The sequence below is a fragment of the Rousettus aegyptiacus genome, unplaced genomic scaffold, assembly GCF_014176215.1.
Source record: "Rousettus aegyptiacus isolate mRouAeg1 unplaced genomic scaffold, mRouAeg1.p scaffold_m13_p_9, whole genome shotgun sequence".
NCBI classification, from domain to species: Eukaryota; Metazoa; Chordata; class Mammalia; order Chiroptera; family Pteropodidae; genus Rousettus; species Rousettus aegyptiacus.
Genome location: NW_023416312.1, coordinates 47,619,440 through 47,646,229, shown reverse-complemented (window position 1 = coordinate 47,646,229; position 26,790 = coordinate 47,619,440). Strand labels below are relative to the sequence as shown.

At 34.4% G+C, this 26,790-nt stretch overlaps 1 non-coding gene across 1 annotated transcript; it reads left to right on the top strand.

Annotated features, from left to right (window-relative positions):
• The first annotated feature begins 4,474 nt into the window (after positions 1-4,474).
• LOC118608115 lies at positions 4,475-4,581 on the top strand. Its single transcript, XR_004952917.1, has one exon. It is a non-coding gene; the product is annotated as a U6 spliceosomal RNA (small nuclear RNA).
• Positions 4,582-26,790: the final 22,209 nt, after the last annotated feature.

Here is a 26,790-nt window from a genome sequence, read left to right as displayed (position 1 = left end):
TCCTTTGATTGGAGTATTTAATCTATTTAAATTTAAATTAATTATTGATATGTACAATAGTTATTCCCATTTTATTATATATATTTATGTTCTTTTTTCCCACTTCTTTTTCAAGAATTCTTTTTAACACTTCTTATAATACTGGTTCAGTGGTCACAAACTCATTTACCTTTTCTTGTCCGGGAAGGTCTTTACCTTTCCTCCATTTTAAATAATAGGCTTGTTAGATAGTGCAGTCCTGGTTGTAGGTTCTTGCTTTTCATCACTTTAAATATCTCATGCCGATCCCTTCTGGCCTGCAAGATTTCTGTTGAGAAATTAACTGATAGTCATTTGGGAGCTCCCTGTAGGTAATTAACCACTTTGTTTTGCTGCTTTTTGAATTCTCTATCTCTCTCTATTTTTTTAATCTTTGACATTTTAATTATGATGTTTTTTGGTATGGGCCTTTTTGGATTCATTTTGTTTGGGACTCTGTGCTTTCTGAGGTTGTATGTCTATTTTCTTCACCAGGTTAGGAAAATTTTCACTCCTTCTTTTTTCAAATAGGTTCTCAATCCCTTGGTCTCTTTCTTCTTCTGATAGTCCCCTATGTTGCAAATGTTACAAATGTTGATGCTTTTTTAGAGGTCCCTTAAACTATATTAACATTTTAAAATATTTTCTTGTTTTCTACTGCTTTCTCTTTCAAAACATTGATGTTTTTCTTATGTTTCATCTAATCAGCTGTTGATTCTTTCTATTATATGTATTGTTTCATTAATTATATTCTTCATTTCTGACTTATTTTTTATGTCTTTGTCTTATGCTTACTATCTTGTTGTTGATATCCTCACTAAGTTCCTAAAATATTTTTATAACCAGCATTTTAAACTTTATATTTGGTAGGTTGTTATTTTTCATTTTGTTTTGTTCTTATTCTGAAATTTTCTTTTGTTCTTTTATTTGGACATGCTGTTTCCTCATTTTGGCTGCCTTTCTACATTTGTCTCTATGTATTAGGTAGATCGGCCACATCTTCCAGTGTTGGATGGGTGGACTTATGTAGTAGGTACCCCATAGAACCCAGTGGCACAATTACCCTCATCACCTGAGCTTGGTGCTCCAGGAGTGCCCCTCATGTGGGTTGTGTGTGTCCTCCATTTGTAGTTGAGCCTTGATTGCTATTGACACATCAGGGGCTGGAATTGATGCTGAGGCTGACTGGCTGTAAGGACTGTGGTAAGGACTGGTCACTGCCACAGCTTATGAGCTTCTGTGTGGGCCCTGACCCCACAGAGCATATTCTCCCCAGCTGCCTCTGGTGCCTGCCACACCTCCTTTTGTGTGTATTTATCATGGGCCTAATCATGTGGTGCTCTGTTGTGGTCTCAAGCTGGCCTTCCAGTGTGTTGGTACTGGACTCTCTTGGGAGGAAGGGCTCTGTACAGGCCAAAATCAGCTGCTGCTTGTGACAGGCACAGAGGTTTTTGGTAAGAGCTACAAAGTGATCTGTGGTTGATAGCTGCCTGTGCTGGACCGGGAGGTGGGTTGGAGAGGCTAAGCTCTGAAGAGAGGCTAGCTGCCACCAGTACCAAGCCTGAGGGAGCTCAGCAAAATGTTTATGGCACCCTGGGACCTGCTGTAGCCTGCAAGCTGCTTGTAAGGCTGAGTTTTTATTTTTATTTTTATTTTTTTTAAAAAAGGCTCCTGCAATACATAAATTGGCAGAGCCAAGGTCTCAGGAAGTCATTAGGGTGTGTCAAGTGATGTTCAACAGGTTAATGCAGATTAAATTTTGGTTTCAGTGCTGAGCCAAGGGCCATTCTGTAGAAGGCTCAGAGCACACTGAGACCACCCACCATCTGCCAGGGGCTCATGGATCCCCGAGAGTTGTTTAAGAAAAATTACAGTGCAGGCTGGGGCTGGCTGCCTGCCACAAAAACACCTCAGGAAGGTGCATGAGCCTAGGCCTACTGCTTGCTGTTAAAAGAGTGTCCTGTTGTACAAGAGTTGGGTGCGGCAGGGTCACCACGGTAAAGCAAGCAGATTTTACCAGGCCAATGCTCATTTATTTGATAATTTCTAACTGTCCTCTTACCATAGGAAACCATCTTCCTTACAGATATTACTTCAAATAAAATGTGCACCTAAAATAAGCAATTTTAACTTCTCCAACAAAAACTTACAGTATGCAAGTCACTTACTTTTTACTTTCCAATGATATGTGGTGATCTAGCAAAGAAATACGCTTGCTTATTTTTCTCTCTAAAGATGTTTTTTTTGTGTGTGTTGGCCAAAATGACCTACATGATTCTTGCCTCTTCTAATTTTACCTAAACACTCATTCATTTCTCTGGCAAATACTTTCCGTCCCCTCTTTCCCTATATACTCATTCTCTATTAGTTCCAGCTGACTGACTTCTACTCTCAAAACATTAAAAAAGTCCTAGTCGTTCTGCTAAATCCAGTAAACGTTTCTGTATTTCTTAATGTTTTTAACTACTCCAAACTTTCCCAGTAACACACACATTTCTTGACTTTGACAGCATTTTACTTTCCTGATATTCTTGTTTCTCTTGCCATTCCATCTTTATAGCTTTTGTTTACATCTTCTCATTGTACCACCTAACTGAATATGGAATTAAACTCCATACCTAACCCACTATTCATGCTTTTTTATGTCTTCATTATTGCATCATAAAAATTACTCCCAAATCAACATACATATGAACTCTTAAATGCTTAGCAGTGCTGTACAAGACATATACAACTGAATATCACACTGACATTTCAAATTCACAATGTCTGAAACTTAAATCAATTTTCCCTTCACATAAACTTCTACTTTCTATCTATTCTGTGTCTGTCACTCTTTCAATCTTACAGGTCAGGGAACTGAAAGTATTTTAACCCATTCATCTCCTTTTCTTCTATGTATAATTTCTCACTGAGTTCTCTTTTTTTTTCTTTCAAATCTTTCAGATTTTCTTTCTTCTCCATTATTTTTGCTACCCAATCTAGTACCCATTATTTGTAGAGTCATCTTTGGATTATTATAATAACCTCTTTATTGTCTTTCTGCCACAAGTCAGTCACCATCTATCTTGTATTCTCTCTTGCCAAATTGCTTTTCCCAAAGAATTATTTTTGTGCCTTATATGCCTGTTATTTTTGTCTATTATGTAAGAACCCTAATGTGGGATTTTAATTTTTTTCTTCTTTTAAAACATTTCCCACATTTTTCTCAAGTTAGACCATAACAAAAATGATCTAAAGAACTGAATGTCTTAATTATTTGTATTCTAATTTATTATTTTGCTGCTCTAGATTTTGTACTCTCTGCTACTTTAATTCCAATTATTTTTATTGTGCACATAAAAAACATTACCAGCTATCAAAAAATAGGCACCAAAATAATCTCACTTCATTCTAGTTTTGTTCTTAGATGTGCTCCAGAGACTTAGAAGGTGGTAAATAGCAGAGTATTATTAACTTACCAGCAGAGGAAGATGAACAACTTCTTGCTCACTCTATTGTCAAAGAAGTAAGAACTTCAGCGCCCACCAAGTGGTAAATAGATTTTGACAGTTATCTGCTTACATTCACTTATAGCATTAGTCCATACTGGCCCTAAGACTGTCTTGTATCTACCTAGTACTACAGAATTTAATTTGAGTAAATTCAATTATATCCCGGTAATGAGAATACAAAACTTTTATGTACCCTTTAATAAGCAGTAAAATATGCTCCAAAACAAACTGAACAAAACTTTCTGTCCCAGAGTTCTTTGGGGGGACTAATACAGTTAAGTGACTGATGTAGAAAATAAGTCCAGATGTGTATTATTCAACTGATTTCCAGGAACCTCTGAAGCAAGCAGAATGTTGAGGATAGAGTAGAAAATATTTCTGATCACCTGAGACAGCTGTATAAAATAAGGAAGTTCCATCCATGACTGAAACACAATTTGGGATATAGCAGGCTTGTTTGTGAGGGTATGGGATCAGATGGCAAACATTTGAGTGTTTTTGAGCATGCCTGGTTGGATTATGGCACTAATATAAGTGAATTGTATGATTTCTTACCATTTTGATTTGTCATCAAATAATTTCTTGAAGACATTTAGATATGTATGATGTAGGGGTATTAGCTAGGTATCGAATTGCTTTATGAAATAATTTACATATATAGTTTTGTTTGGCATATAATGGTATCATTTAAACTTTTTTGTATACTTGAGTTATTGCTCATTTTATACCTAAGTACCCTGGGTTTTAACAGTTTTATTAGGGTTAATAAAATCATTTTAATTTTCTATCATGTAATCCAATTTAAGAGAGTTTTTAAGGAAATAACCCAAGTTAATTCACCTAACAATCATTTCTACATTTTCTTTACTATATGTGTGGCAGTTAATAACAATGTATGTGAATGTGTGTATATTCTGTAAGACAAGGAGCATTCAAATAACGATATAAAAATTATCGAATTAGTGCTCCCTTCCGCAGCACATATACTAAAATTGGAATGATACAGAGGAGATTAGCATGGCCCCTGTGCAAGGATGACATGCAAATTTGATAAGCATTCCATATTTTGTGCCATACCCTAGCCTCTTCACACCTGGTGTTGATTAACTCAGAAGAAACGTGTCAAAGCACAAGGTACGACCCACCATAGCAAAAGTGGGACTTTTCCTAAAAATATTGATGTAAGGCAATCTGAAATTAGTTACACCTAGATATTTATGAGCAAATATGTTGACTTATAAAACTTAAAAAAAAGATTGAATTAGCTATTTGAACATGAGTATTGTTATACACTTACTCTACTCCTTTGAGATACTTTTTGATAGAATAACATAGCAATGGCTACTAGAGTACATTAAATATTTGAAATGCAATCTGAAAAAAATCATGAATATGTTACAAATGAATGTAACATTTATATTTATCATAATTTTCCACTTAAAAGGTTAAATTGTATTTTACAATACTATAAAGCCATGGTTTTATACAGTATGATGTGTGAGAACTTTGCCAGAGTAATTAGAATAAGATAGTGAAATTATTTTTGCTGTTCTATAATTAATGATATCCATTTAAGTTACTGTTTTATTTCACCTTGTTAATGCTAATTGTGAGCTCTTATGTTATAAGTCAAAATGAGGCAGAAAAAAACTGAAACAATACTATATACAATTGGTTAGTTGAAGACAGCAATTGCTGAAATAGATGACAAATAATTTGTAAAGTTAGTTTGCCATTGATATTTTTGCAAATGTATAATCGAGAGAGAAGGGTACAGCATTTTACAATCTTGTTTCAGATTTCACCATTTACTTTATTTTTGCAAAATTCGCTTGAGTAATTTTTCATAGATTACTTTTGTTTTACAAAGCAGAAGCACTGTTTTCTTCAAATCATCACATTGTAAAGTGTATAAATGTTGAATCACCATGTTGTGCATCCGAGATTAATATAATATTGTATGCCAATTATACTTAAATATTTTTTATATTTAAAAAAATTTTGTTATGGTGACATTGGTTAACAAAATCCAGTAAGTTTAAGGTGTACAATTTAACAGTACACCTGTTGAATTGTGTGTGTGTATACACACATATTGTATTATATGTTCACCCCCTATAGTTAGATTTCTTTCTGTCACCACATATTTGACCATTTTACTCCATCTACCTCCTCTTTCCCCCTGACCCCCAGCACCTTTTGGTAACCACTAACCTAGTAGGAACTGGCAACAAAGCAAGTGTCAGCAAGTGTCATTTCTCTTTTGATTGGGGGTTTTCTTTCAAGATTGGACTACAGTAAAGTCTTTGGTTATACTTTTCTTGACTCAAACAAGTCATTATTTGTAACAACGCATTGTTAACATTCAAAGTAATTAACAAGCAGTACAAACAAATCACCAACTACTTGGAATGGATGCTGTAAACAACCTATGTTGGTACCAGTGTGTTTTAAAAGAATATTATCACTGCCACTCTCTATTAAAAATCATTGTGGAGGCAGTCCAATGACAACACATTAGACCTTTCCCATTATAGTCTCTATCTTTGACACATTCTTCATCTACTTCCATTCTTAATGGCTTATTTCCCTCCAACATCCTGGTACTCTTCTTATTCATATCACAAATGTTTTGCCTTAGTCCAAATAGAGCAGAGATATCTTTGGATATTTTTGCCTCCTTATCTTAGTTACTTAAAATACTCTCTATATATGAGGATAGAGTAAAAATAAGATTAAAAACCATAAGAGGATATAATTTAGGAATATATTGGGTATAAGAAACAGAATGACCATTTATAGTGGCTTAAATAAGAGGTATTTTTTTCCCAATAATAAGAATTCAAAGAGTAAGATTCTGGTACTTGTTTAGTATCATGATGAGGTTAGGGTTTTGGATACTTCTCTCTGTATTCCTCTTGGCTTCCCTCTTATAGCCATAATATATGGTCACTATGGCTATATCAATTATATTCTCTAAACTGTACTAAAAGTCAGGAAAGAGGGAGTGACACAAAACAGAACTTATTTTCCCATCCTCATCTTATACTAGGGAAAAAATGATTTGTCAAAACTGCTCAGCAAAGTTCTTATATTTTATTGGTCAGAACTGGATCACATGGCCATCACTAATCTATGAATGTCACCACTTTCCCTGATATCAAGGAACTTCTACCTGATACTTTGAGGCAGAAAAATAGGTAAATGCCTCTTGGGTAGATAGCCAACAGTGTCTGACACAGAAAGTATGGGAGGATGAAAACACACAACTACATAATTTTATCCACTCGCTTTAATATTTCTTTTTTACTCTTAGAATTTTTTCAAAGCCTCTGAGTCAATATGTATAGTTGAAAATAGGTGTTTAAGGGAATGTTTATTAAATGCATCTAAGTTCATGAATTTATCAATCTACTTCAGATTTCTTTCTAGTGATTGTCTTCTAAGTTCTTAGCATTTGTTCACAACTTGATTTGTCAAGCATCAAAATTTAGATGTTGTTATGGTAATAATGAAGGTAACTAGACATGTTTATGGTTTCTTTGGTATTATTTCTATGAGTGCAGTCTTTTAAAAATATTTTGATTCAAATGTAGGCACTAGAGAATTTTTCCCAAAAGAAATTTTTCCTTTGTTTAAAGGGATACTAATGTTATATACGAACATCCTTTGCATAGGTATTTTCATTTTGTTTTGATATAAGTGTGTGCGTGTGTATATATATATATATATGACAGCCCTTGGTTGACCTCACAGATTGCAAGGACGTTGTCAGCTTACAATCCCTTATTTTTTTTTATTTTTTACACCTATAGCACCTGGTCTTCCTAGGTGGTCTCCCATCCAAGTACTAACCGGTACTGATCCTGCTTAGATTCCAAGATCAGATGGGATGAGGCTTGTTCAGTGTGGCATGGCTGTAGAAAATTTAAGTATATTTCTAGCTAGACATTCGCAGATGTGTCTAAGTGGAAAAATGTTGACTAATTTGCATTAACTTTGTAATAGTACAACTTATTTAGTCCACTAGGACATATAATGGAAAATTAACCAGAATAAAATAGTTGATTACATATGCAAAGATGACTTATATCATAGATAGACCTTTGCAGTTGATTTTTTTTCATACAGAAAAATTCTGTAGGAAAGCTGTTGTTAAATGTTTTATGTTGAGAAGTAATTTTTCTTATGATTGTTATTATTTCCCTCTAGACACATTTCACCAGATACATCACATTTTAATTCATCAATTATATTTTACTGCAATACTTGATTCAACTAAAACTGTCATCAGGTCTTCCGCTTCAAAAATTTATGAATATTTTTTGTTATTATTAATTTATTTTTATTTTCTTTGTTCGTACTACTTTTCACTCTTTACTTCCTAGAGATTTTCTGCAGCAGTGTTTCCCAAGGAAATCTTGAGGAACTGCTACTGGTCTTAATTACTACAGATATTCAATGCTTAAACAACTACCATTAAGCTGTGGCATAAATAGAATATTAAATAATTTTAGAATAGTAGTTTGGAATATTTTATCACTTTCTATAACTCAGTTATCCTTTCTTATTAGCATGGACTCAAATGCACAAAATTTATGCTAAAAATTCATGGTCATTTTTCTCCCCCCCTCTTTTTGGTGAGAACATAGTTTATACTGCCAAATGAAATGAACTGTCAGCAGACCTGTTCTTTGTGCTTAGATAGCAACCCAAGCCATGGAGTTTGGAAAGAATCCTTTGATCTCTCAGACTTTTGTTTTCTTATCTATAAATAGAGGTACTAGTGTTGATTTTTAGATTGATATTTTAAGGTTATACAGAACAAATGAATTAACGTTTGTAAATAGTACTTTTTAAATGGTATGTAAAATTTACTTTATATATTAGAATTGCTATTTAAATGTGTATGATTGTAATGATAGCGACTCAGTTATGAGTGGATACAATTCATCTGTTTTATAAAATTGTGGTAATTAAAAATTTAATAGCACATTAGTGTTATTCTACTCTGATATCTTTTTCCCCCTGAGATTATGTTTAAGGTTCCCAAAAGAATTACAGCTTATTGACTGTACTTTTGGAAAAAGCACTGGGATAGCATTCTTGAATGTTTGCCAAATAACTCTCTAATATCTATGTTTAAAATGTGACCCCTTTTCCATTAGAACATAGTAATGTACAAGCCCCCATGATGATTAGCTGGAAATATCAGATGCTGTATTACAGAGGAATTATATATATTGAGGCTTGTATGCCAGAGAGATATTAAGTTTTCAATGCTACCCTTGAGATTTGAAACATTGTAACTACAATTATTAAATAAGTTCTTAAATCCTAATGGCTATAAGAAATATATCCCATATCCCTAGATACTGAATTTGTAACAAATTGTCAGGGGAAGAATAAATACTATCATAAAGACTTTCAGAGAGATGAACAATATGATAATTTTAGTGGTTTTTAACATTTTAGAAAGATAAACTTAGAAAAACACACATACAGAATCGACTGAAACTGTGATCTAACAGACACGAGATAGTTAAATCTCACATTTCATATTTTTCTGCTACTTAAATACCATTTTTTTTTGTAAAATTAAAACAAAACCAGTTACTTAGTTCAATTTGCAGATTATAAAGACTGAAACTTTTTGAGCAACAAAATATGTAATGTATTACTGTGCTGTCAAATATCCTTGGTAAAAGACGTGCACAGTTGATGTTACCTTTTTTGCAAAAATAAAAAGAAACAAAGAATGATTAATAATTCATTTAAGTCCATTGTTTTCACTTTTCTTATTAAGAATAACCCCACATTAAACTAATATTAATTAACCACAATGTGAACATGAGACAATTGGTTTTCATCAATTATAAGCAGTATTTAGTTTTATTAATATCATTCTTCTATTAGTGTTAAGCCCTTTGCGGTGCTAGAAGAATTTTTTTTATCACAAACCAAATGGTTTGGTTCTAGAAATTTCAAAGATTATATAAAAGAGGTTGCAACCTATTCCAGCTAGGAAAAAATAAATAAATAGATAATGGAATTTTAGAGTAGGAATGAAACTATTTTAAACTATGTTGAATTTGTAACTGTTACAATAAAAGGGCATTATTAGTTTTAATTTCTTAGTTAAAAATAGATTCTACACACAAGTTCTATGAATGTCTGATGATTATGGTATAGTAGGAGTAGTAGGAGTATTAATAGTAGTTGTATTTGTAGTAGACAGTAGTAGTGCAAATAACTATTTTTAGAATATTGACTATAAGCCATGTGCTATGCTATGCCCTTTGTTTTACACTAAAAAATCTCATTTAACTACCGCCACAACAATATTATAAGGTAGATGTCATTATCAGTATCTGTATTTTATGGACATGAAAACTGAGGCTTCATGAGATTAAGTGGCTTGCCAAGTTCACAAAAGTGTTAAGTGACAGAGCTAAGATTTGAATTCATGTCAGTCTGAATGCAGATGCCTTCATCATTACACTATACTGAATGACCCATACTTATACTTGATCATTTTAATATTTGCTTCTCAGGTTCTCATTCACTCATTCATTCATTCATTCATTCAAAAATTGTTATTGACTGCCAACTATGTGTCAATAACTAATCTGATTATTTATGATCCCAGAATGAGCATGCTCATTTTTTACAATACTAGATTTAACCACTTGCTCCTGGGATATGTAAAATTTATTCCAAATTTTGGCAGTTGTAGCCTCAAAATCTATTTTCTTCTTCTTTGGAATTCAATTGGACTGCATTTCTCTGCCTTTCCTGAATTTTGATGTGGCTGAGATTTTTCCAAAAGATGGATATGTTTGAATCTCAACCAGGCATGTCCCATCAGATCCTTTTATGTAATGTCTTCTCTGTGATTTTTTTCCTTACAGTTGACTGCAGTGGCAATTTTCAGGGCAATCTAGGAAGCTCTATGTTGATTACAGCAGAGCCTCCTTCACTTAAGTCTTTTAACTGCTACCTGGAGTGAGATTGCCTAATACTGTTAAGTGAAAGAAAACTACACTGGCTGAGACTTCAATTATACTAAAATGTTTGTTTATTGGTTACCAGAGGATTAGCCTATCATAAATAATACAGAAAGTAAAAAGTCTCAAATCTTAGTTTCCTAGGGGCCTTTTCAACTGAGCATAGTGGCATTCATCATGATCAATGAGCTGGTGGCAAGGCAGCCCTTTATCATTGCTGGGGTTTCCAATGAGAAAGGGAAAGCTTTCCACCCTAAATTATGGAAAGGGCCATTAATATCAGTATCTACTGACTATATATATATATATATATATATCAATAAAATAGATTAACTATATTCGTTTTGTACATTCCACCAATTATTTTTCCTTTTCTAGTCTTCAAGGTTTTCCAAAAGGCATAGATTTACGTGGGATTACAATAACAGTTAATATTTATTGAATACTTAATATGTTCAGAGATTGTGCTGTGCCCATTATGTATATTATTCCATTTAATCTTCAAATAATCTTGTGATATAGGAACTGCTATTAGAGGTGATTAAATTGAAGCTTAAGTACATTAAATACCTTGTTCAAAGTCTCACACACAGGAACTGGTATACTTTTCATAAAAACTCAGTCTTGTTTGACCCTACCTTAGAGACCCAATATTCCTACAGATTAAAAAAAAAAAGAAGGAACTTTATACCATTTTTTATTAATTTTTATCTGTGATGCTAATCTAGTGACATCTTTAAAAAATATTATTATTGAGGCATAATTCACATGCCAAAATTTCACCATTACAATGTGTACAATTTATTGTTTATTTAGCATATTCACCAGGTTGTGAAATCACCATTATTTAATTCCAAAACATTTTATCATCTCCAAAGGAAACCCCATACCTGGTAACAGCATTCCAAATTTCCCCTTTTCCCATACTCTGGCAAACACTAATCTATTTTCTATCTAAATGGATTTTCCTATTCTGGACATTAAATATAGATGAAAACATATAATATTTGGCTTTTTGTGTCTAGCTCATTTTACTTAGCATAATCTTTTCAAGATTACTATAATATATATCTGTACTTTTTAAAAATTAATAAATTTTACTTTTTGAATAGCTTTAGTCTTACAGAAAAATTGAGTAGAAAGTACATTGAGTTTTTACATACCCCCATAAACTTCCTCTACCCCCCCCCCCCATTTTCATCTATCTTTAACATCTTGCATTAGCGTGGTACATTTGTTACAATTGATGTGCCAATATTGGTACACTATTATTAACCAAAGTGCATAGTTTCCATTATGGTTCACTCTTTGTGTTCTACATTCTTTAGGTTTTACCAAATGTGTTATACATGTATCCACCATTATAATATCATGCAGAATATTTTCACTCTCCTAAGACTCCCTTGTATTCCACCTATTCATCTCAACTTTTCTTCTGCTGAATCTCTAGAAACCACTGATTTTTTATTGTCTCCCTAATTTGACATTTCCAGAATGTATATACAGTTGACTCTTGAACAACATAAGTTTGAACTGTGTGGGTTTATTTTTGTGCAGATTTTTTTCAATAAATATACTCAGCCCTTCATATTCACGGATTTCGTGTTAACAAACTGAAAACAGTAAGCCTTTAGATGACATCTCTGGCACAAGTCTCCTGGGAAGATCTTGTATAACCAGGCCCTTGGCTCTCCCAATTTCTACCATATCCAGTGGCCCTAAATAGCTGACACAGCCTCATATGGTATCCTGGGCACCAGGCTCCTGATGGGTTCCTGGAAATTTAGGCACCTGTCTCACCCTGGAACCTGAAAGCTCCAGTAGCCCTATGTGGCCCCTGCAAAATGGAAGGACAATCTACAGAATGAGAAAAAAAGTGTAAACCATAAATCATTTAAAGGGTCAATATCCAAAATATGATTTAAAAAAGAATTTATAGAATTTGATAACAAAATATGATTAAATAATGGGCAGAAGAACTCAATGGACTTTTTTTTTTCAAACAAGATGTCTAAATAACCAACAGGTACATGAAAAAATACACATTACCAATCATAAGAGAAATCATAAGGCAAATCAAAAACACAATAATATATCATGTCACACCAGTTAGAATGGCTACTATCGAAAAGACAAGAAATAACAAGAGTTGGCAAGGATATGGAGAAAAGGGAACCCTTATACATTGTTGGTGGGGATGCAAACTGGTGCAACCACTATGGAAAATAATATGGATATTCTTTAAAAAATTAAAAGTAGAAGTACCATATGATCCAGTAATTTCTCTTTGGGTATTTATTTAAAGAAAACAAAAACACTAATTCAAAAAGACATACACATTACCATGTTCATTGTAACATTATCCACAATAGGCAATATGTGAAGACAACTTAAATATCTATAAATAAATAAATAGATAAATAAAATGTAATTATCTTTCTATCTATCTACCTACCTACCTAACATACCTACTTATCTACCTATCTATCATCTATCATCTACCTATTTATCATCTATCTATCTATCATCTATCTATATCATCTATTATTCAGCCCTAAAGAAAAAATATTTGTCATTTGTGACAACATGGATAGAACTTGAGGGCATTACACTTACTGAAATTAGTCAGAAAGAGCAAGAACAACACCATATAATCTCAGTTACATGTGGAATCTAAAAAAATAAAATAAAATAAAAAATAAATGAATTAAAAACCAAAGCTCATAAGATATGGAGAACAGAATGGCGGTTCTCAGAGGTGGGGGTTGAGGGGGTGGGCAAAATGGTTGTAAGAGTTCAAAAGGTACATATTTCCAGTTATAAAATCAATACATCATGGGTATGTAATGTAAAGCATGGTAAATATAGTTAATAATGCTATATTTTATATTTGAGAGTTGCTAAGAAAGTCAATATTAAGTTTCTCATTGCAAAAAAAAAATTGAGGCAAATACTTAAAAGAGAATTGCTGGGTCATATGGCAATTCTATTCTTAACTTTTTGAGGAACCTCCATGTTTTCCATAGCGGCTATACCAATTCACATTCCCACATCCTCTCCAACACTTGTTATTACTTTTCCTGTTGATGATAGCCATTTTAACAAAAACTTGAAAACATTTATCTGCAAAGATATATGCATCCTGATGTCCACAGCAGCATTATTTAATGTGGCCAAGACATGCAAACAACCAAAGTGTTCTTTGATAAATGACTAAATAAAGATATGTGACACACACACACACACACACACACACACACACTAAAATATTACTAAGCTATAAGAAAAATAAAGTACGGCCATGGGTGGATCTAGAGATTATCATGCTAAGTGAAATAAGTCAAGCGGAAAAAGTTGAGAACCATGTGATTTCAGTTACCTGTGGGATATAAAACTGAAGGCAACAAACAAACATGACAAATAAATAGAAACTCATGGACACAGTGGATTAGTGGTTACCAGAGGGAAGAGGTAGAGGAGAAGGTAGGTAGTGGTAAAAGGGATCAATTATATGGTGACAGAAGGAAATTTAACTTTGAGTGGTAAACACAATGCAATATACAGATGATGTATTATTGAACTGTATACTTGAAACCTATATGATTTTATTAACCAATGTCATCCCAATAATTGTAATAAAAAGTAAATAAAAGTTGTAACTATATATGGTGACTGATGTTAACTAGACTTATTGTGATGACCATTTTGCAATGTATACAAATGTAGGATCACTAAGTCGTATGCCCAGGACTAATGCGTTATATGTTAATGATATCTAAATAAAAAAGTGTTTAAGTAAGTGAATAGACAAGCCACAGATTGAAAAGAAATTGCAATGCATATATCTGACAGGTTTTTTTGCAAATATACAAGGAATTATTACAACTCAATAACCCCCCCCCAAGAAAAAACAATGACTAAAAAAACAAATAGACACTTTAAAAATAAGTTATAAAATGTCATTAAGGACATGAAAATATACACAGCATTGTTTAGCAGCTAAATGAAATTTAAGACCAATATAAGTTGATTTTATATGTACTAAAATATATAAAATTAAAATACCAACAAATACCAAATATTTTTGAAGATGTAGTTTAAATGGAATTACCATATACTGCCGGTGAGAGTAAAAAAATGTAATCACTTTGAAAAAAGTTTTGGCAATTATTTGTGAAGTTAAACATATGCCAACCCTATGACCTGCAATTCTACTCCAGATTATTTACTCAGGACAATAGATAAAATGTATTGATTCCCATCCAATGAATTACTATTCTGCAGAGATTGAGAGAGAGAAAAAAAGGGAGAAGGAGAGAGAGAGAAAAATTGAGAGAGAGAGAGAGAGAGAGAGAGAGAGAGAGAGAGAGAGAGAGAGACCTACTGATAGATGTCAAAACATGAATTAATAGAGTTTTGGAATTGACTAAAAGTAGGTGTGAAGAAGCTTTCTGTGGAGATGAGGTCACGTTTACATTAAAAAAAACCACATCAATTTTTACTTAAATTTATGCATTTTATGTTTTTAAATTCTATCTAAGAATGAAATCTTACCATTTATGACAACATATATGGACCTACGAGGTTTTATGCTAAGTAAAAGACAGAGAAAGAAGACAAATACCATGTGATCTCACTTATATGTGGAATCCAAAGAGCAAAAGAAACAAAGAAACAAAACAGAAACAGTCTCATAGATGCAGAGAACAAATTGGTGGTTGCCAGATGGGAGGGGTTTGAAAGGTTGGGTGAAATAGATGAAGGAATTAAGAAAAAAAAATCTACTTAGGCAGTAAAAGTATAAAATGTTTATAAGTGATTGAAAACACATTTAAGCTCTATCTCAATAGACTGCTTTCTTCTCATTTTAAAGATAAACAGATTATATACATATAAATTCCTATATTCCTCATTTTGCAAACTATTGATGACTATAGGAAAGACATTAAACTAGTTTCAGATAATATGTGTTTCATTCTAGGTTTATCACTTACAAGTTTGGTGATCTTGGGAAAAATTTCAAAGTGTCATAGATCTATAGACTATTAAAGCTGAGGAAACATGTAAGGTGAATAAAAAGGTTGAACTAAATTAGAAAATTCCTATTGAAAGCCTTTTGATCCTCCTATATAAAGTGTTTTTTGATGTGCAATTAAAATTTCTTTAATCCCTTAATAGTGCAAATTAAAACTTTCATCTTACTTTGAATGTCATCCCAACTTAGAGCAAATTGCCCAGTCTTACGAAAGTTTTTTTTCTCTTGGATTACACCTAAGGCTAAATGACTGGAATAACTGGATTAGGGCATTCTTTAGAGATCCAATCTAACCCTTTCTTCTTGAGAAAACAATCTGTAAGAAAAGATTGGGCAATGATATTAGATAAAGAAAAATATTATTGACATTTTGAGGTTTTATTCTTTCATGGGATGAGATGATATTGGTCTCTAGAAATATCTGTGCCTTCCTTAAAGTGATATAGTTAGCAATAAGCCTGAATATCTATTGACAGTGACAATATCTTCTTGGTAAATTGTATTCGAGTAACAAACAAGTTCTTTGTGACTGTAGTCATTCATTTTTGAAGACGGAAACTTTTCTCCTTCAAGGTTCCTTTCATATATATTTCAGAGAATCTATCTTATTCAATCAATATGAAGAACACTTCTAGCTGTTGATAAATTTTTGAACATCTTCTGACTTTAAGAAGGCCCCTGTGATCTGATGCACTGTAATATTCAGACGGACTAGTAGTTTTTCACTTGGAAAGAAATTTATCACTTTATTGTCGGTTCCTTTGTTAAATCAAATATGATAAGTATTTGAGCCATGTCGTTCCATTGTAACTAGGCCCACCCTTTCAGCATTTACATAATCTATAGAAATCTTAACATGTTGGCTATATGTTGTTATGATTGTCCATCAGGTATTTGCTGGATTTATAATATTATATTATAATGAACTTGAAGACTCTCATATGAGAGAACAACAAATTATGTATAATTTGAAAAAAACACTTTTTACCTCACAATATTCAGGTAAGTAGTTCTAAGTAGACTGAAAAACATGTTGAGTCAATCTCAGAGTTAGACCTCTTCCTCTTTGAAATAATCCAAATAATCTCAAATTAATTTCTCTTTATTTTGAGTCTTTCCATATTTTTTTCTTATTTCAGAGGTTTAATATATTTTTAAGATCAGTTTTTTTAAAATTCACATTTCTATCTCTAATTTCCCTTTACCATCATTTAAACTGTCACTTGAATTACAAATGGAATTTTTGTTTATTCATCAGAAACTCTTTTATTATCAAGTCAAATAGACTCATGAGTAGTTCCAAAGCCATTATCGAATAATATATATTTAGAAAGGCTAGCTATTGAAGTGGCATCAAAACCATAATGTTGCTAAAAAAAAATGATGTAATGCATTTTCAAAATGCTTTTCTTAGGCATGTTCTTTATAATAACTTCGCTTTAATCAAGTTTAAGTTTTGTCACTCATTTCCTTTAGAATTCTCTACAAGTAAGATAAAATCTAGAAGTGAGCACTTCCTAATGAAATAATTTTCTCATCCCTCATTCCTTAGGGCTAAGGTGTGCAACTGTTTTCCTACTTATTTTATTAGTATACTTAACATAGAGACACTCAAAGATATCTAACTAAGAAAAATGTAATAATAGTACTGGCAATATTTAATATTATTATAGAAGCTAACATTTATTGAGGGCTCACTATGCATCTGGAAACTCATAAGATTATGAAATGGATGTCATTAATGTCACACAGGTAGTAATAGTTAGATTCAAATCCAGCTCATCTGACTCTAGCGTGTGTGTTCTTCGGTACATATAAAAGACAGTTCCTGATTATTCACTATTGTATCTCAGGGATTCAAAGGCACCGTGCCTGATGAATAGTATGTAGTCAGTAATGATAAATGAATGAATGATAACTGTCTTCAAAAGGTGTATATCCTATTGGAAAGGAGATGTCACACATAATTTTTAACACATGAAAAGCTGTATAAGGAATTGTAAGTTAAATAACATACTTTATTTGGAAATTATATTTTAAGATAGTCTTAAAATTTGAGTTTTTGTGAAGAGTTGTGCTACATTTGTTTGCTAGGAAAGAAGAGCAATTGGGAAAAGAAAGTTTCCATGGGTCTGAAAGAATTGTAGTCCTCATTAGAAGTTGATTAACCAAATTAGGGAGGGAAGTAACATGAAAATAAAACAGGTCTGCATAAGGACACTCTTAAGAGATATAAACAAAACTAAAAACAAAAAAAGTGATGTTTGTCTTCATTTTACAGTTTTTCTAACATTTTATCATATTTAATAAGTAAAATTATATTTCGTTTATATTATACTGTTGACATTTTTAGATTTGCTTTCGTTAGAGCTATGCTATTTACTCTTCCCAAAGCTGGGATTTTATGGCTCATATACCAAACACTGAAATGTGATGTTCTTTAAATATTTTCTCTATATAATAGATAATACTTTCCAGACAATCTGTACCTACTTTTAACCTCAAATTTGATCTAAGTTATTTCCAATTCTGTTAATATATTTAATGTTTAAAGAACAAATTTCAGTGCAGAAAATTTAATTTGACTATAAAATTCGGTGCAGGAAGATTATTTTTAGTAATTTTTTGACTCAAATTTATAATTAAAAAATCAGCAAAAAAAATGACAAAGACTTTTGCACTTCTGGTCAAAATGACATAATAGGTAGATGCTGTGCTCATATCCTTGATGACTGCATCAAAACTACAATTAAACTACAGAATAACCATCATTGGGAGTCAACTGAGGTCTGGCTGAACAGAAGTCCTACAACTGGGAAAATACATAAAAGGTCACCTGGAGACTAATATAAGGGTTGGAGACATGAAATGACTGGTCCCATAACCACGTGTGGTAGTTGAGAATTGGGAGAGATATCTTGGCTGTAGAGAAGAGCAGAAGAGTAAGGGGGTCCAGCCCCACACTGGGATCCCAAGCCCAGGGTTCTAGTGCTAAGAAGAAAAGTCTCCACAACCTCTGGCTTGAAAATCAGTGGAAATTGTGTCTGATTGAGACTGAGAGCTAAAGGAGTTGCAGATGTTCCTCTTAAAGGGCTTGTGTACAGATTTACTCTGAGCTCAAGTGCTAGGATGGCTGCTCAAAAAGTGATAGCTGCCAGGGACATACAGGGAAGAACTGGGTTGTCTGGCTTTAGGGAGAGGGCTTGAGGGGCAGCTTTCTCCCAGACAGAAGTGTTGGCAAAATTCATTGTACCTTTGTTGAGCCCTTCCCTCTCCTGGTGTGAGGATGCAAGAGGCTGTCATTTCTGATTTTTCATCAACCCAGCTAACACAGGTTATTCTGCCCAGGTGATTCCCTAAGTCCTCATCCCTCCCTACTTACGAGCTCAGTTATGCTGCCTCCAGTGTTTTTTTTTTTCCCACACAAATGGCCTGTTTTGGCTCATGCCGTGGACTTACCTAAAATCTCTCAAAAGTTCACAAAATGCAAACAACCAGTATCTAAACTTGGTGTATCCTGCACCTCTTGGTGAGCAGCCCCAAACCTGGCACTAGCAGCAGTTGACCTTGGTTCATGACTTGGCCTCTTGAGGCACTTCGAACGCAACCAAGCACAGGTGGCAGCCATCTGTAGATTGCTTGGTGACTCTTGACAGTTAGCCCTGGGCAGGGCACAGGCTGTGAATGAACTGTGCCTGCAGCAGGGCCTCTTTCAGGAGGCCCTTTGGCTGGAACATCCAGTGGTCAGATTCAACTGAAGCCAGAGCACTACCCAGAGCTGCATCTGAGGAGGACATACACAAAGGACAGACTGGGTAGGCACCCAAGCTCTTTTATTGTGAATCCTGCTTTGTAGGGTCAGACCCTCAATAGCCAGTTCTTACAACCAATCAGCCCAAAGGTCAATTCCACTCACTGATGAGAAAACAGCTATGAAGCCTCAACTACAACAGGAGAGCACACACAACAGATATGTGGAACACACCTTGAACACCAACTCAAGTAATAAGGGAAGACTGTGCCAATGCACTTCATAGAACACATACTACATAGGACACCCTTTCTCTACTAAGACTAAGAAGACTTAGGAACCCTTAGTAATACAAAAAAACAAACACAATGAGGCAGACAAAATGGGGAGACAAAGAAACAATATCCCACATGAAAGAACAGAACAAAGCTTCAGAAAAAGTATTCAACAAAATGGAAACAAACAATCTATCAGATGCAGAGTTCAAAACGCTGGCTATAAAAACGCTCAATGAACTTAGAGGAAGAGTAGATGAACTCTATGAAGGTTTTAACAAAGGGATACACAACATAAAATAGAGAAAAAAAACATAAAGAAGACCCAATCAAAAGAAACTTTGCAGGCCAGAAGGGATTGACAAGAAATATTCAAAGTGACAAAAAGCAAGGATTTACAGCCAAGGTTACTCTATGCAACAAAGCTTTCATAAAAAATATGAATAATAAGTAGGCAATGGCTATATATCTAGCAGTAATTTTAATAAGAAATAATTAAATGCTCCAATCAAAAGATAGGGTGGCTGAATTAATATGAAAACAAGACCCTTACATATGCTGCCTACAAGAGACATACTTCAGATCAAAAGAAACAGATTAAAAATAAAAGACTAGAAATAGATGTTTCATAAAAGTAGAAACAAATTTAAAAAAAGCTAGGGCAGCAATACTTACACCAGACAAAATAGAGTTTAAAACAAAGGCTATAACGAGAGACAAAGAAGGACCCAGTTATTCCACTTCTGGGTATTTATCTGAAAAAAAAAATAAAGATACTGCTTGGAAGGGACATGTGCATCGATATGGTCCTTGCAGCATTATTTACCATTGTCAAGATATGGAGGCAAACTCAGTATCAATCAATGGATAAACGTATAAAGAAGAAGTGGTACATATGTACAATGGAATAATATTAGCTCATGTAAAATAATAAAAGAATGAAATCTTGCCATTTGTAAGAACATGGATAGACATAGAGGATATTATTATGAGTGGGGTAAGTCAGATAGACAAAGACAAATGCCATATGATTTCACTACATGTAGAATCTAAGGAACAAAATAAACAAAATAGAAACAAATTCATAGAGAACGTTTTGATGATTGATGCATGGCAGTGGTTTGGGGGACTGCATGAAAGAGGGGAAGAGATTAAAAAGTACAAATTGGCAGTTACAAAATAGTCATGGGAATGTAACATAGCATAAGGAATATAATCAATAATATTTTAATAACTATGTATGGTATCATACAGGTACTAGATTTATCAGGGTACTCACTTTATAAGTTATATAAATGTGTAATGACTATCTCGTGCACTTGAAATTAATATAATAATATATGCCAACAATAATTATAGGCTTAATTCAGAATATAGCCCCTCCACATACTCAAAAGACTAATAGCTGCCTGGACAGCAGCCAAGGAAAGCAGTACACAAAGAGCTTTCAGCAGTGTCCACTCCCAAGGAAGTTTTCTGCCACTCCCATGGACTTTACCTGCTCCCGTAACCAAGCAGCACATCTTGCTCCCATCTTTCTGAAAAGGTGGCTAATCCTCCAATGAGATTACCCATCCTTTTGCTTGTGGGCATAAAACTCTGCTTTCACTTGGTCAGTAGCAGCCTCTTCCTGCAGCTCCAACCAACTGCCATTGAAGCTTTTCTGTCTCATAAGTATTAAATGGTATTTTTCATCTATCTCATTCTCCTGGTGGTTTTTCAGAATATCCAAACCCTGGTGCAAGTTCCAGGACTGGGGCTCCTGTGTTACAATTGGCATAGTCAGCATGAAACTTTGGAAAGTACCCCGATCGAGTTAACCTTGAGTGAGAGGGAGAACATGCCTGGTGGGGGTCTGCCTGGGGGAATATTGGGATGGGCTTCTGGTTCCATGTTATTTGAGGTGACAATCTTTTAGATTCTTGGAGCCCACCAAGGGAATGAGGAGATGCCACAATACATTTATGTGCCTCTTACAGGTTTTATTGAATGTAGGAGATGTGTGTTTTTTTAAAAAAGAAGGAGCTGCAGGCCATAGCAGCCGCAGTGGGATGGCCCTTCTACAGGCTCTGTGCGTGATTTACTGCTAAGCAGTTTCAGGCTGAGGAAAGGGAGCAGAAAGTGGAAGAGGAAGTAAGGCTAGAAAGAAGTAAGGCCACAGGCCAATAGGAAGAATATTCTGGGGCCACCACAGTTAGAACAGACTAGTGAACAACTGCAGGACCTAGCCTGCCACTTTGCAAAAGTTTGAGGGTGAAAGCTAATGAAAGCTCACATATGGGAAAGAATTGCACAGTCTGAATGGAACCCCAGTAAGTGGAATCCCATGGCAGAAAGTGAGTCTAAGTCACATGGGCAACTAGAGATGTCTTCCCAGAGGAGGCCACATGTGTATCTCAGGCCTATATGGTAATTGTTCAGAGACTAAAGACTCAACAAGAATTCCCTGAGGGGAAATATCTGAGGAACCTACCTCTTCCCCTTAAACATCTACACACTTCCAACTGGATGTATACATCGGCGGAGTCGGTAGAGTTGGCTGCCAAGTTCTGCCATGGAGTTCATCATGGAGTGGCTCCTCTACCTCTGGGACACAGGTGCAGATGGCATAATACTGTCTGAGGATGAATTGACCTGGTTGGTCACTGTCACCACCCACCTTTCTTTGCACCAATGCATACATGGAAAAATCTAATATGCGGAAAACACATTGCTGCTGAATTGGCTCATAGTGGGTTGCTGAGCAGTTTGGCCAAATTAAGGTGATTTGCCGAGGGCCCAGACATGCCGGATGCCCATGTCAGGACTGCAGGTGTTCCTTAGGGAGATGGAAATGCAATATGTTATTAAAATCGAACTATTTGAGGGCCTTGATGCAGTTCCATTTACTGTAGTTATGTGGGACTGCATCATCCATTCAGTCCCACAGATACTTTATTCCCAGCTTGTTCACCCTAGTGGGGAGGACAATCCAGGAAGTGGCACAGGCTGTTGCCCACTTTGGGGGAAATTGAACTGGTCAGGCAGAAATAGGGGGCCCAAGGGAAAGAGAAAGTCAATTGTGAGTGTACAGGCAAGAAGTAAAGATGACCTAGTAAATGTGACCAGAAGGGAACTATGGATGGATCCGATAAAAGCAAGAGTTGACCCAGAAAAGAATGATAAGCAATTAGTACAGTACTGGTAGCCCTGTGGCAGCAGCTTAAACTGGAGTAGAACTTCTAACTCCTACTCAACAAGTGGGTGGCTATCTGCACCTTAGAATGGACTTCAAGTGAAGGACACTCTTGACTCTTGGCTCCTTGCCTGGATGACTTTTTGCAGGACCAGGACGCATTCAAAACATTCACCCAGATAGTCAAGATCAATTCTCCTTCACCTGGGAAGGACAACAATAGGCCTTTACTGTCCTACCAATGTTGAATCTCCATAGCCCCACTATTTCCCATGGTTTTGTGGCTGAGAATTTGACCGACTGGGCTAAACCCTCCACCATACAATTGTATCATTATATTGATGATGTCATACTAAATTCTCTCTTTCAGACTTGCAGCAAGGTGTACACTGCCCCCACCTTTTCCCAGCTTCTGTAAAACTATACAGAGGGCAAATAAAATACTTCTAGAGGCTACAGAATATATTCATAAATTTGCCAATCTAAAGGATATTAATCGCTTACTGTCTTATTGCCATTAGAAATTGAGATCTCTGAGCTTTAACTATTCGTATTGCAATTGAAGGAGAAATGTATGTGTTTAGTAACAGAACGTATATGTTATAGAGATTTATTTCAAAGGAATAATGAATAAGTACTCTTACATTTATGGCAATGTGGTTATTTGCATAAGTTCAATAATAATCTGTTATCTTTATAGCAGGGTTTGATTGGAAACTTGTTTTTACTACCAAGCCTTTGACTGGAATGTCATATTTGAGAAAAATTCAGAGAATAGGATATGAACAAACAACTTTAAAGAATTAAGATTGACTTATGAAAGCCAATAAAAAAAAGCCCTTGAAATATTGGCCTAATACCTGTCTCTCATGGTTCCCAGCATTCTTCTCATGTGAGTAAAGAACATCACTTCTTGGCAGATTCAGAAACCTCAAGATATTTTGGAGATCTCAAGAAGAGCTCACCCAAAACCTATAGATATTACAGGTATCCTCAGAGGGCAAGTTCTTGCCTTGGCTTTTCTAGTCTTGTGAGGCCTTTTAAGTTCAATCTGAAGATTTCTTGTAAAATTCCAGCAATGCAAAATTAAAAGTGGCTATCTGGTTACTTAATATTCTTGAGGGACTCATGCAAATTATCACACTAAGTTTATCAAAATGACTTATTTCACAAATGAATGAGTCTTAATTTGGTTATCTTTGGTAAAAAATAGGGGTAGTTGGAAAGGAAAGAAAAACATATTTTGATAAAAAATTAAAATATACCTATATAAATATTAAGATTGTTATGCTATTCATTGTCTTTTAGGTTTTATTTTATTGTATAATTGTAAATTGGACTGGGTCCTGAGTTCTTGTTTCCTCAATTATCTGTCTGTGGTTCTTCAAACATGTTTTCAATTTGTAATTTTTCTCTCATCCTTTAATTAGGAATTATTGAAAACTATAACTGTTTTTTCCAAACCATGCAGTCTAAACATGAAAAAAAAAACTTTATACGAAATTTGAGAGATTGCCACAACAGCTCATGTTTGCACAATCTCAGTGACTGGTGCTGTGTGAGCTACACAAAGAGTTTACCTTGGTGTCTGAGGACATCACCAGGGACATTTCAAGTTGCAGGAGGTGCTTCCAGCCTTTATCTAGCAATCTTTACTGACAGCCTTACAAACTCAAGCTGGTTTATAATTTGCTCTGATTATTAAACTTCATTTTTCTCTTATTTTGATAGACATAGGAGGCATCTATATAATGCTAATACAACCTGCTAAACCTACAGTAACACTTTTGAGGAAGTTAAGATTCAAATACATAAAAGCATGCAGAAGAATACTTGTATTCATTGTAAACCAAAAATTAACAATATGCTCAATTGAATGTAGGACAGTTTTATTCCTTTAACCTCTGAACTCTACCCTCTTTTAGCAGAAAGTAGCCAGAGTGGTTGTTGCTTCTTTTCCATCGAGACTGTGGCATGATCAAAAGACTGGGGTGTAGAGTGGAGTTATAACAAGAATTGTAGCCCTTACACATTACAGCACTTGGACAAACCCCTTAATCACTTGGTGGGCCTCCCTGTGCTCCCTGGGCCATTACTTGTTAACAGGACTGGTTGCCTTATGTGTACTGTTAGTGTTAGGATGTAGTATTTATTGTATTTGTGATATATGAATGCAATATGAAAATGCTCCATAACCACCCAGGGACTCCCTGTCCAGAAGAACTGATGCTAAGAATGTGCGGTTGAGGAGCTATGTTGGGGTGGAATGTAGGGTTAACTCAGAATAGAGCACCTCCATATACCCGGAAGACTGATAGCTACCTGACCAGCAGCCAAGGAAGGCAGTACACAAAGAGCTTTCAGTAGTGCCTACTCTCAAGGATGTTTTCTGCCACTCCCATGGGCTTTATCTCCTCCTGGAACCAAACAACAAATCTTGCTCCCATCTGTCTGAGAAGGATGCTGCTTCCCAGTGAGATAACCCCTCCCTCTGCTTCTGGGAATACAAACTCTGCTTTAACTTGGTCAGTAGCAGCCTCTTCCTGCAGCTCAGACCAACTGCTACTGAAGCTTTTCTGCCTCATGAGTTAAAAAGGGCATTTACCCATCCCTCTCATTCTCTTGGTGGTTTTACCAGAATATTCAAACCTTGGTGCAAGTTCCTGACATGGGGCTCCTGCATTACAGTAATTAAAAATGTTTTAAAAAGTATTTTAAAAATATAAAAGGCTTTTTAAAGCAAAAATCTGCAGGGAAGCTTTTTTTTTTTCTAAATTGAAGTCAATATTTGTATGCCTTATAAGAGTTTTTACATTACAATCAGTTTTTATTAATTAAAACTAAAATAAACATTGTACAAATCATATAAATAAAAGATAATGATGAGGAGTCATCAGCATAAAATATGTTACAATAAAACATATTATAAGATAGAAAAAAGGAGTGATATTTTTCCACAGAACTCCAGAAAAGTTCAGGACATAGAAGAAGCATTTATAATAAAGGTGAAGGGTGAAACATAAGGAGCTTCTTAGAAAACATGTTTTCCATAAAAATAGTGTTAAACAGTAAGAAAGAATATACTCTGAGTTACTAGATAGGATGTTAAAAATATTTAACAACCATTATCACTTGACACTGACTAATGAAAAAGGATTCTCAAACAATTAAGAGGAAGGTTAGCTGTTCTACCATAATTTTTCCACCACAAATTATTAGAAAAAAAATACAGTAAAGTTTCAGGATACAAATTCAATGCACAAAAATCCATAGTGGTCCTATACACTAACGATAAATCCATAGTGGTCCTATACACTAACGATAATTTTTTCAAAAAAAAAAAAAAAGAAACGAAACGAAAAAGATTTATTTAGCAGTTGCAACAAAAACAAAAATACCTAAGAGTACACTTAATGAAGCATGTGAAGGTCCTATATACAGAAAACTGTAAAACATTATTAAAATAAATTGAATAAGACACAAAGAAATAAAAATTTTTCATGTTTATTGATTGGAAGAATCAACATAGTTAAAATGACCTTATTACCTAAAGCATTATATAGATTTAATGCAATTCCCATCAAAATCCCGATGACATTTTTTAAAGAAGTAGAGCAAAAAATTATCATATTTGTATGAAAGCACAAAAGACCTCAAATAGCCAAAGCAGTCCTAAGAAAAACAAACAAAGCTGGAGATGTCACTCTGCCTGACTTCAAATTATACTACAAAGTGACAATAATATGAACAACATAATATTGGAAGAAAAACAGACACATACAACAATGGAACAGACTTGAGAGTCCAGAAATAAACCTTAACAGATATAGTCAAATAATTTATTAATGAAGGAGCCAAAAACATACAATGTAGAAAGGAAAGGCCTCTTAAATAAATGGTGCTTGAAAAATTGGAAAGCCACATGCAAAAGAATGAAACTAGACTGTTGTCCCCATAGATCAAAATTAATTCAAAATGGATCAAAGACCGAATATAACACCTAAAAAAAATAAATTACTAAGAAGAAAAAATAGA